The sequence below is a fragment of the Saccopteryx bilineata genome, chromosome 12, assembly GCF_036850765.1.
Source record: "Saccopteryx bilineata isolate mSacBil1 chromosome 12, mSacBil1_pri_phased_curated, whole genome shotgun sequence".
Lineage (NCBI taxonomy): Eukaryota > Metazoa > Chordata > Mammalia > Chiroptera > Emballonuridae > Saccopteryx > Saccopteryx bilineata.
The window spans coordinates 37,811,163-37,823,551 of record NC_089501.1 but is presented as its reverse complement, the minus strand read 5'-3'; the positions used below and the strand labels follow the sequence as shown (position 1 = coordinate 37,823,551).

General features: G+C 39.2%; 1 protein-coding gene across 9 annotated transcripts in view; it reads left to right on the top strand.

Annotated features, from left to right (window-relative positions):
* The window catches only part of HIVEP2 (HIVEP zinc finger 2), a 191,939-nt gene that overhangs the window by 109,902 nt on the left and 69,648 nt on the right, over positions 1-12,389 (top strand). For all 9 annotated transcript variants that reach the window (XM_066248562.1, XM_066248561.1, XM_066248559.1 and 6 more), the window contains one exon: positions 216-326. The gene's annotated coding sequence lies outside the window, so the exon portion shown is untranslated. The remainder of the gene's footprint in view (positions 1-215; positions 327-12,389) is intronic.

The window sequence follows — 12,389 nt, the reverse complement described above, 5'->3', positions numbered from 1 at the left end:
TTGACATTCATTTTACCCCAAAGTGGAAAGTTTAATTTAGTTGGCAGATGCTTTTGTTGTTTTACAGTTTTAAGTCACATTTGGTAATTTAGGAGAGGTTACAACAATTTTCTTTATTTGATTTCCGTGTTATTAATGTATTATTAAAGTTTAGATCATATAATGCTGCTCTGACTTAAACACTATCCTTTGTCATTTTTTTCTTTCCTCATTAGGTGGAGTCCTTGAGTTTTTTAAAAGACGATAGTAATCAGATCTACTTGAAAAATTAAGTGAATTGATTTGGTTGGAACACTCATACCACTTCTTTAACATTCAGTAGCTGGGTAAGTCAAGTCAAGTGCTTTCTTTGTGGTTTGATTTTAAAATTATTGAGAACATATCTCAATCAAAATATTACGTTGTATGTAAAATTTTGACGGTAATGATTTGAGGCCCTTAAAACCTACAAAAGGTTTCTGAGATTCTATCTAAATGAACATGTTTGTAAATTTTTCCATATTTCTTGAAATACTCTGACTTGAAGGATGAGAAGATTAGAAAATCTTATGTATAGTTTGGAACTAGATCTTTTTATTTACTATTGGAATGGTTATTTACTTTTAATGTTGAGGTGATGTGAGAATATTGGATTTTACTTTTAGTGAGATATTTATGTGTAATTGTACTGTATTTTATGAGTAAAATCTAAGGCGAGATGAATAAATCAGCAACTCTTTTTATTTTCAACCATTATTATTTTACAGAAATCTTGATTTCTGTGATTAGAAATCTTAAGGATTTAATCAATTCAACTTCCTTGTTGCACTGTTTTTGCAGAAAGCTCTTGAGGTAGAAAACTCTAAATCAGGAGGAGTTTCAGGCTTTTAGCAAATTATCGGTGCTGCCAAGGCAGAATTGAGTGGGAACAGGACTTTGGCTACTGTTAAAATGTCAGTAGAGTAAAACCTGCTCTGTCAAACACATTTTTGGCATCAGAAGTCTAAATGATACTGATTTTAAGGGTTGGTAATTCTTTTTAAGTCCAGGAAAACTCATGTTTTAATTAACTCTTTCCAGAGTAACAGAAAAGTTAGAAAAATTTTTGTATTTCCAGTCTAAAGTTACAAGATTTGAGCTTCACAAATACTAAATTCTATTCATATTTCTAAATTGTGCCTCTCGTTACTCAATTTCCCTGAGCTATGTAAACACCTGATGAAATATAATGAATAAGGAAGTGTCTAATCATGTGGGAAAGGTGACTTTGAAACCAAACCATTGGTATCTGCTTTACCTTTAGATATATGAAGATACGATGAGGTCAGATGGTTTTTTAGGAAGAGAATAGCATTGTTTATACAATGCCCACAAACTGCCTTTGCTTTTTCTGCAAAAATCTTCCTTGAAGCTATTGTCCTGGAAATTGGTTTGTTAATGTAGCCTTTGAGCATTCCGCGAGTGTAGAAATATCAAGTGTGGCATCCCTGGGCATCTTGCCATTTTACCTGTAAAGTTCATGACCTAAGATTCATATGTGAGCAATAGTTTTCATTGTTATGGGCACATGATGCTATTCGGAAACATTTTTTGATAATTAAAGGGCTATGAGGCAGTTGATGAAAAACCCATCAGGTAGAGAAATGTTCAAAAGAGTTTCAAAAGCAAAGCCTTAATTTCTTCAATAGTTATAGTAGACGTTCGAGGGTGAAAATTAATACTCTGAAACGCTAACATAAATGTCTTTTTCTGTCACATTTAATTTTCTCTCTACTCACCAGGTTGACTTTTACACTTACTCCAAAGTACCCTATGGTGTTACAGTTAAGTTCTGGTTGGCAGGACCGAGTTTCAGTCATGTTCAGGAGACAGTTCCGTTTGTGCCTCCTAAGGCTGGATGGAACCTGGACATTCAGTGCAGTTGACCTTCTCTTTGTTTATTGCATTGTGAGTTCTGGAAGCCCTTGGTTAGGACGGCTCTTTGGGGTTACAGTCTTTGAATGAAGTAGGAATTTTTCTTAATTCATAAGATTATGTGAAGATTAAACTCCTGGCTCAGTAAGTAGTAGTGATTATGATGCTAGTGATTAACAGTGGTACTGATCACAAATATTGTTTTAACATCTCAATCGTTATATTTTATTAGTCAGGTGATTAATTCTTTAGCCTATCATTATGAACATAACCCATAAGGATGAGTGCATTTTCTCAATTAAGCCAAATACTTATTTTGGTAAGGAAACATAGCGTGTAAAATTCGTAAGCTTTTTTCATTATGTGTGTGAAGTTTTAACCACATGCACAGATTTATATGCTCTCATTGCATTGGAGGAAATTATTTAAGAATTATGCAAGTAGTATTTCTTCTTTAAGCTGAGGAAAGGTGAGAAGCAGGGTGAAAACCATTCGTGTTCATTTTTGGCATGTTCTGCGGAATCAGGTTCTGTGCAGTAGCTGCTTAAAAGTTTAAAAGTAAGAATTAAAAACCCATATGCAGTCCTGGCCGGTTGGCTCAGCGGTAGAGCGTTGGCCTGGCGTGCGGGGGATCCGGGTTCGATTCCCGGCCAGGGCACATAGGAGAAGCGCCCATTTGCTTCTCCACCCCCCCCCCTCCTTCCTCTCTGTCTCTCTCTTCCCCTCCCGCAGCCAAGGCTCCATTGGAGCAAAGATGGCCCAGGCGCTGGGGTTGGCTCCTTGGCCTCTGCCCCAAGCGCTAGAGTGGCTCTGATCGCGACAGAGCGACTTCGCGATGCCCTGGAGGGGCAGAGCATCGCCCCCTGGTGGGCAGAGCGTCGCCCCTGGTGGGCGTGCTGGGTGGATCCTAGTCGGGCACATGCTGGAGTCTGTCTGTCTCTCCCCGTTTCCAGCTTCGGGGGAAAAAAAAAAACAAACCCATATGCATTAGAGGAGATTGGGTTTCAGAGCAGTAATTACTTTGCTGAGAATTATATAGTTATGACAGTAATTTTTGGAGTCAGAAGTTATTGAAATTGTACTTTAAATTAGGGTATCTGAAATATGTTTTTCTGTTTTCTGTGGAAATTGCTACATTTTGTGACTTCCCAGACTTATTGTTCATCTGTCTGACTGCTCCTTTCTCTTCTGCTATGCCTTTATGTAGTTTTTTTTGGTCATTACTTACAATAATCTAGACAATAATAATGAGGAAAACTTTAATCCTTCTTACCTGGACACAATTTAGCAGGTCTTATAAGGCTATGACAAGGTTGCAAATAAGATCTGCTATCTGGCCTCTATAGTTTGATATAACTTCCTGCTCTTACATATAATTTAGAATAAATCTTGTAAGCTTCAAAGTGTTGTAGCCTTCAAAATATTTCCTTTTATAAAAAGGTCATTTTTATAACTTTAGATGCATACAGTTCTTCTGTTTGGGTAACTTAATGTAACTTAAGAGTGTTTCAATATTTCTGATTATTACTAAACCCATGTGAAACCTACAGACTTATCTTACGGTCTACGTATAAGGACAGTTGCATGTGTCCCCATTACAGCCTGAGGGGGTGGAGCCCCTTACTCTTAGTGACACAGTTTTATTTGTCCAAAGTTTTTTTCTTACCGTCTTCTATAAAACTAGACTCTCCTTGCTTTGATTTTCAAGCATGTCTCTTGGCTATACCTTGATTCATTCATACATTCAATACTTCACCCGTTTGTGGATTCATCATGCAGTCAGCAGGCATTGATAAAACCAGGGGTATAAGCAAAGCACATTTTGTTCTATGAGCATTCTATAGCCATCCGAGAAACTGACTGTGGGTTGCTTTTATATCACTTCACGGTACAGTATTTCCCTCTGCCTATCCATCTTCCTGTCTCCTTACGGTAGCCTGCAGTGTAGGATGGCTGTGTGGGGGAACCTCTCATCTTTTTCTCACCACACAAAACCTACACAGCGGAATTTAGTAACCATATGACTCGTTTCAATGATGATCTGAATTGCCATTTGGGTAATGCTTTACAGTTTACAAACGGCTTCCATGTGACATTATCTCCGTAAAGGCGATAGCTAGTATGTAGATGTTATTCACATTTTGTTTTGGGTATGAAGAAACAGAGGCTCGTGGGATAACAATTTAATGATGTACTCGAAGTCACAGTATTAGTGAATCGTAGAGCCAGAATTCTGTTTTCCTAACTTCAGACAGCATGCTGTTCACTGTCAGATCACTGGTAGAGTTGCCTGGCAGTGTTCGAATATCAGAGCTCTGTTGATGTGGTCACTATACTCTGCTTAGTATGAATCATATAAGGAAATAGAGGCCATACTGGAGTTTTGGGGAAGAATCGCAGCTCCTAATGTTAGGGAATTTTGGAGACATTACATCTTTACCTTCCTCTATGATATTAACTATTCAGTTTACCCGATCACTCTCCCTGCTCTGGGAATCTCAAACTCTAAGCAACATCTTTATTGATCAAGAATGGCATTGGAAATTCTGACCCTGTTGGCAATGATAGATTTTGGCATAAATTACTGAATTGGATGTTAGACAAAATCACCCACTTAGAAGTAAGTCTTTACTTTTTATTTCTTTCCCCTCTGAATTATTTTCACACATCCATTTCTTCAATGTCAGTTCTTGTGCGCCTATTTGAGCTTGTGCTTTGTGGTAAAGTGACTTTTGTGAGATGTCTCTCTCGTGCTGCTCGGTAGGCTGCTTGAAGACAAAGACTATGTCTACATTTTGTTGATGTCTTCTTCAACCTGGAAAATGGTGACTGAAAAAAAATAGTAGCTATTCAATAAATACTTGTTAAATTTAATAAAAGTACTTGGTTGAGCATTTTCTTTTATAATTTATTTGGGGACTGCAAATTGATACCTGGGCACAGACTTAATTTTAATCATGTTAGTGAGATGAGTCAGCAAGTCTGATACTCATTAAATATCCAGAGTGGAGCCATAAGGACAAATTTATGTGCCTTTTTAATATTCTCTAGAATGCAAAAAAAAAAAAAAAAAGAATTCTTCTTAAAGCAAAATAACAATCCCCTCCCCCCAAACAAAACAAAACCGACAAAAATCCCGACATTCTACTTAACAAGAATGTTTTATTGTTCTATCTTGACCAAGGGTACAAAAACAATTGATCTCTGAAAAGATTTAATGAGAAAAAGGAAAGTGTGGCCTCTGACTATATCGGCTTCCTGGGAGACCCAGTGGGGCTGGCGTGTGACTGTGAGCCCAGCTGGCTTTGCCGTGGGGACTGAGGCTGTGCATTGACTTTGGCCTGTAGTGGTGGGAAGCCCTTGACAGCTTTGAAGCAGCAGAATGATGTAATCAGAACTGCACTTCAGGAATGTGGGTCCTGCTGGGTTGTGCTGGGTGCTGTGGGCGGAGGGGAGGGTGGAGTGAGTGGGTGCGTGTGCTCCCGAAGACACAGAAGCCATTTAGGAGGCATTTCCATTAGTTCACATAGGAGCCTTCCCCCTCACCTTTCCTCCCACACTTACACCAGGGATGGGAGCCCTGCTTAGGAAGCGGCAGTGAACAGCTGGATCCCAGGTTGAGGGAGTTCCTTTTGACTTAACTTCCTCCAATCTCTTCCTTAATTCCTCACATCTCAGGTTTTGCATCATGGAGCCCTTGTGGCTACTTTCAGCTCAAATTGTTTTCCTTAAGGCCCTCCTGATACTTCTGCAGGTTACTGCCTCTGACAACTGTGCCTGGATTCTGTATACCCAAGGGGACAGTGCCTAGATTTGTCCTTTGGAAGTTTGTCAGTGAAATCCAAAGAACCTTCTGTTCTCCTGAATTGGGGCTGTGGGAGATGGGGGGGGCGCTGAGAACCTGATTTAGAGGGGTGGCAATAAAGATCAACAAGACACAGACAGTAGAAGGGAGAGTGTGCAGGAAGCCAATGTAAGACCGCCTGATTGGTTAGAGTAGGGAAGTGTATGTGCGTGTACATGCATGTACGCATGTGCCCTTCTGGGGACACTCTCAATGATGACAGTAGGCTTTGAGCCTGGGAGTGTGAATATTACTTTATAGAGAATGGGAAATAAAAGGAGAAGCTGTTTTCAGTAGTAGGATGATGAATGTGATTATATTCCAGTTGAGTTTGAGATAAAAGTAGATAAAAAGCATATACTTGACCTTTCATTTTTCAGGAGGGTTTGCTGGTGGAAACAGCAGTTCACTGGAAGGCGTGAATCTTCTTTCTCTTCTTACTATTCTTCCAACTCCTTATATACTTCCCGAGAGCTTAGGATGGTTTTAGGTTTTCTCAACTTTACCCCTGCCAAAATTCTCCAACAAGTCACCTCCTCAGAAACATGTGTACCTGTCAGAGTACTCACAGCAGCCAGAAGTGTGCCTTTCAGCCTCCTAAAATAAAAACATACAGGCAAAATAGCTCTCTTGTTCTTTAGAGGGGCATGATCATCGTGATCGCACAACTTGCTGAAATAGCACGGCATAGGAACGTTTATTGACAGACTGGAAAACCTACGGAATGTGCACACATATGATTTCTCCTTTGCTTTAATGTTTTCCATTTTAACAGCCCAGTTCAGGGAAGCAGGATAATTTTCACTTGAGCACTAAAATAAAAAAAGTGTGTAAGTCTAACGTTGATTACTCAATTGGTAGTATCTCTAACAACAGAATCCTCAGGCTCTTAAATTTGGTGGTAGCAGTGAGTTGGCTGGTCCCGGTGTAATCTGTTCCTTGTTTCCCATCCACTGAGGAGTTTTTGAATTTTAAAGGAGATACTCTTGATTAAATCACTTAAGGGCATATAATGGTCCTGTAATTATCATTTGTCATTACCTTGTGTATTAATGATTAAAGCAAGCATTTAATAACTATAAGGCAGTAAATATATTTCAGTTCTTGAGCCATAAAAAGATTTCCATTAACAGAATGTTTTGTGCATAAATAAATTATTCATTGACTGTAGCAGAGTTTGATTCTGTCATCAGCCTTAAGTGGAAATTTTGAGAACACCAATCTTCGCAGATGCCAACACTAAGTTGGCTAGAGCCGTCATCCTTCTTGCATGGAACCTGAGCTTTCTTGGCTATTTGTAAAAGCTTTAGTTCGGTTAAATTCAATGAATATTTATGGCACTTCTGCCATATGAAATGTAGTGTTCTGGTGGTTGGAGGAATAGAATGATGAGTAAGTCTGCATTTTAGCTTCCAAGTTGCTTATAAACCTAAAAGAGAGAGAAAACTAGTATACACCGAACTCAGATGTAAGAAGCCTAAGCAACACACTCAGAAATGTATAAATAAAATATGTTAAAAATTCAGAGGAGAAAGGAATCGTATGCACTTTCTTGTAGTTCTGTGGGGGGAAGGACTTAGGAATAAGAAAGTGTTTCCTGTAGAAGTCTTTAAAGATGGACAAGGTTTTGGCAGGTGGAGGAATTACAACCACTTCTTAGACAAAGAGATGGGGTGGATAAAATGGGTGTCATCATAGAACAAAAAGTGACAGCGTGTGTTTGGAACCCAGCATTGGTAGGTGAAGAAGAGACATGACAGGAGAGGGGAAAAATACCAAGAGACGTGCAGGGTACAGAGGACCTTGAATGTGTAATTAACACATCAGCTTCTTAGACATGTGAGAACTTTTATCCACTTTTGAGCTGAGGAGTAACATGATTGGATTATATTTTTGAAAACTTTTTCACCCCACCTCACCGATAAGAAATGAAAAACTTGGAGGTAGACAAGTAAGGAAGCTATTGGGATTGTCTCCATGAAGGTAAGAAGGTTCTGAACTAGGTTGGTTGTATGGGATTACAAAGGAGGGGTCAGATAGGAGAGACAGTGTCATTAAGTTGTCTACAGGTTGTGACATGTGATTGGCGACGTGGGGGGTGGGAAACAGGAAGGAGTTTAAAATTCTATTCAACAATTTTAGTAAACTTTTGAACCCAATCAACATTTATGGAAAACCAGCCATGTAAGACATTGTGTCTGGTGCTAGAGCTATGTATTGAGAAAAACAAGGATGGTCTTGTTCCCAAACAGCCAAAAATTTAGTTGGGGATATAAAATATGAAATTAACTAATATCCAAAGCACATTGTGATCAGTGCAGTAACAGGGCTAGAAACAAAGGATTATGAGCACATGGTGGGGGGGGGGCTTAATTCTGACTCTGAAAAAGTGAGGTAGCATACAGATGAGATGACACTTCAGCTTTAAAGATCAGATAGAAACCTCCAAAGTAATTTAGTTGTCAGAAATGTCACTGGGACACCAAGAGAGGCAAGGATCAATGCTGAGAGGAGAGGAACTTTATGGAGAGCAGAACTTTTTTATTTTTTTTTATTTATTTTTTATTTATTTATTTATTTATTTTTACAGAGGCAGAGATAGACAGGGACAGACAGACAGGAACGGAGAGAGATGAGAAGCATCAATCATCAGTTTCTCGTTGCGACTTCTTAGTTGTTCATTGATTGCTTTCTCACATGTGCCTTGACCGCGGGCCTTCAGCAGACCGAGTAACCCCCTGCTGGAGCCAGCAACCTTGGGTCCAAGCTGGTGAGCTCTTTGCTCAAGCTATATGAGCCCGCGCTCAAGCTGGCCACCTCGGGGTCTCGAACCTGGGTCCTTCCGCATCCCAGTCCGACGCTCTATCCACTGCGCCACCACCTGGTCAGGCGAGAGCAGAACTTTTATTGAATGTCCACTGTGTGTCAGATCCTGAGCTGAGGGCTCCATATGTAAGGAAGGTGTCTTCAATAGCGTTCCGTGCTGCAAAGTTGTCACCCATGTTACAATCTAAGAGAGGGTCACTGTATTTCACAAGGTAAGGATGTGAGATGGCTTTTGAAGAGGTCTCAGTAGGGTAGGGGAGGCAACATTCTAAAGGTTATCACTTATCTTGAAGATATGATTAAACTATACCAGTGAGAGATAAGGCTGAGCTTTCCTCAGTGATTTCTCCTTGATGGGTCAAGTCTACATAAACCTCAGTGGATCTTTGTGCTGTGGCTGCACTTAGAGGTATTATTTGAGAATGTGTTTGTTCATCCTGAGAACTCTTTGCAAACTTTAAAATGTTTCCCATTCTTTAGGTTCCTAGATTATTTTCTCACAAGTGAAAGATTTCAACACTTATTACCAGCTTTCCTCTTCCTGTCTGCTTCCTCTCTCCTCCTTCTACTCCTTTAAAGACTCAACTGATGAGGGTGCCACACTGACCACGCCCTTGGCTCAGAGTCAGGGAAGTCCTCGGGCTCTCCTTGGCGTTTTTCCCACGTGGAGGGAGATTTCCATGGAGAACAATCCAGGGAAGTGCGTGTACACATAGACACACAGATAACACACTCACACACATACACACACACATCTCAGTTCTTTTCCTGTCCTCAAGGATATTTATGTGTCAATAAACAGACATGCAGTCATATATAGATACACGGTGACACATTCGCCCTGTGAAACAGGGCAGAGATGCAGTAACCTAACAGGTAGGGCTGTGATTAATAAATTAACATTTAGGAATAATAGAACTTAGAGAAAAAAATTTTAAATTGCTTTGCCAAGATAAAAAGCATATTACTCTGGAATGTAAAGGGATGAGATTTATATCATAGTTATGTTTCATTGATGTTTGTTGTGTTTTTAAAAAATCAATTATTATAGCAAACTGGACAAATTAAATAACTTTCACAGAGGCATTCATTTTATTACAAAGAGTATTTTAAAATTACAACAGGCCACCCTGTAATTTAAAAGGAATAAAAGGAGAGCCAAGAGAGTAGTGGAATGGAGGGAGAAGCAATTGCTCCTCAGCCCCACAGATGCATGACAGAACATGAGCATGGTGTGTGTGAGTGTGTGGGTATTCCTTCTTCCTCCCTTCCTTCCTTCCTTCATTTTTCATTCGCTTGATCACTCAATCAATACAATCAATAAATATTTGCAAATTTCTTATAGTGTTCCAGGCTGGGGGCTGGGAAATGTAGCGAGTAGAGAAAAGACATGCCACATTTTAAATAAAATACATTTTTCTTATAGGAAACTGGCCAATATAAGTAAGTTTGCCTTGTCTTATAGGTATTATACACTACTGTTTTTACCTCTTAAAGTGATTCCCTACCATTGTTACTGATAAAATCTGCTCAACCTGCTAGAACGCAAGAATCCAGTTATTCGATTAATGGTAATGGAATTCCTTGGAGCTTCTAAAGAAATTGCCACACATTTAAATCATATTTTACCTACTACAGAATTAGTATTTCTTTTCCTTAAGAATTGAATTGAGCCCTGGCTGGTTGGTGCAGTGGTAGAACATTGGCCTGGTTGTGGATGTCCTAGATTCGATTCCTGGTCAGGGCACGCTGAAGAGACCATCTGCTTCTCCACCCCTCTTTTTCTCCTTATCTTTCTCTCTTCCCCTCCTACAGTCATGATTCAGTTGGAGCGAGTTGGCCCTGGGCACTGAGGATGGCTCCATGACCTCTGAGTCAAGCACTAAAAATAGCTCCTGAGCCAGAAAGCAATGCCCCAGATGGGCAGAGCATTGCCGGGTAGGGGGTTTGCTGGGTGGATCATGGTCGGGGGGGATACGTGGAGTCTGTCTCTCTCTGCCTCCCCTCCTCTCACTGAATAAAAACTAGAAATAAGTATAAGGAAAATAATAATAAAGAATTAAATTGGCAGGACAAGCTGCTCTTCTTCTGTCTTAACAGAAGCTTTGGGAGGAATAGGGTTAGTATGTTTATTTGTGTGTACAGGTTAATATTCTAAATATTTTCAGGGAATTCCCCAAATGCAGGGATGTCTTCTACCTTTCAAAGCACTGTCAAGATCTTTTCCACCGGCAATCAGCTCACTAGTGGGAAGGGCCACTGAGACTGAGATAGGGCACAGTAAATCTGAGAGTGTGGCTATCTGTCATTCTGCCAGGTAATACTTTTGCTTTCTACTCTTTCTTTAAATTTCTCTCCTTGCTTCATCTTAATAATTTTCTATTTTTCTCTCAACTGGGAACTATGGCTGGTAGGTTTGTTCTTACATAATTTATCCTATTTTATTTTACTTTTTTTTAAAGAGCGAGAGAGCAAGTGAGAGAGAGAGAGAGAGAGGAAGGGAGAGAGATGAGAAGCATCAATTCGTAGTTGCCGCACTTTAATTGTTCATTGATTGTTTTCTTATATGTGCCTTGACCAAGGGGCTCCAGTTGAACCAGTGACCCCTTGCTCAAGCCAGCGACCTTGAGCTTTAAGCCAGCGACCTTTGGGCTCAACCAGTGACCATGGGGTCATGTCCATGATCCTATGCTATTGCTGGGACCCCACACTCAAGCTGTATGGTCCTATGCTCAAACCAGCAATCTCAGGGTTTTCAAATTTTCAAATCTGGGACCTCCATGGTCCAAGTGGAAGCTGTACCCACTGTGCCACCATTGGTCAAGCAAACTTATTCTCCCTTAATTTCAGCTTGGTTATACTTATGAGAAAACAAGGGCTTCATTTTTTTCTACCTATTTGCTTTGGAGCCCATATTCATATTCATGAATATCAGGGACAGGTGTAACTTGCCACAATGTTTACCTTTATTTTAAATAGTCAAAAATTCATGTTGAACTGCTACACTTATGGGGCCTTTGCCATAAAACTCTTAATCTTGAGTTCTTTTGTTTTCAAAGCAGATAAAACATATATGTATGACATATGCATAAAGGCAATAATTTTTATTATATAAAATATAACTTTTGAGGTTTTGTAGTTGAACTAAACAGTTCATATATTATAGCATTCTGAAGTATTTACATAAAACTCTATATTAATTTGGAAGTTTATAATGCACATTTTAAGACTCCCCTAACCCACATTTAGAAGTGTTTATTTGACAAATCATGGTTGTTGTTGTTGTTTTTAATTTTAGAGAGGATAAAAGTTAATTTCACTCTGGCATTATTTTCTAATATATTTGTGCCTATATTGTTTTTGAAAGCATAGATGCCTTCTCACACCTTGTATGTGGCTCTGGAGGAGAAGATAAGAACTGGTCTGATGTGTTTATCTAGATCAATCTTCCATTCACTCATTCATTCATTCAGGATGGAGATGGAAGAATGTTGAACAATGACTTGTATTTTTCATTCTGACAAAAGCAAAATAAATGTTCTTAGCTGGGCAATATAGTATTAATGGAGGGGGACTTAACAACATATGGAAGCTTAGGTTATTAAAAGTGGATGGAAAATTGCTATTGAGTCAGGACATATATAACAGCATCATTTTAATAAATTATTAATTAACTATAAAATTTTCTTTGATCCTTATTGGTTTAAGGGATACACTCTTTTCAAAATATCTAGAACTATACTGTGTGTGCCTTTACTTTTACATGTTGTACAAGCAGGAACAAGAGCTGAAATGCTTTAGTTAGTTATCGATAACTTTTCTACTA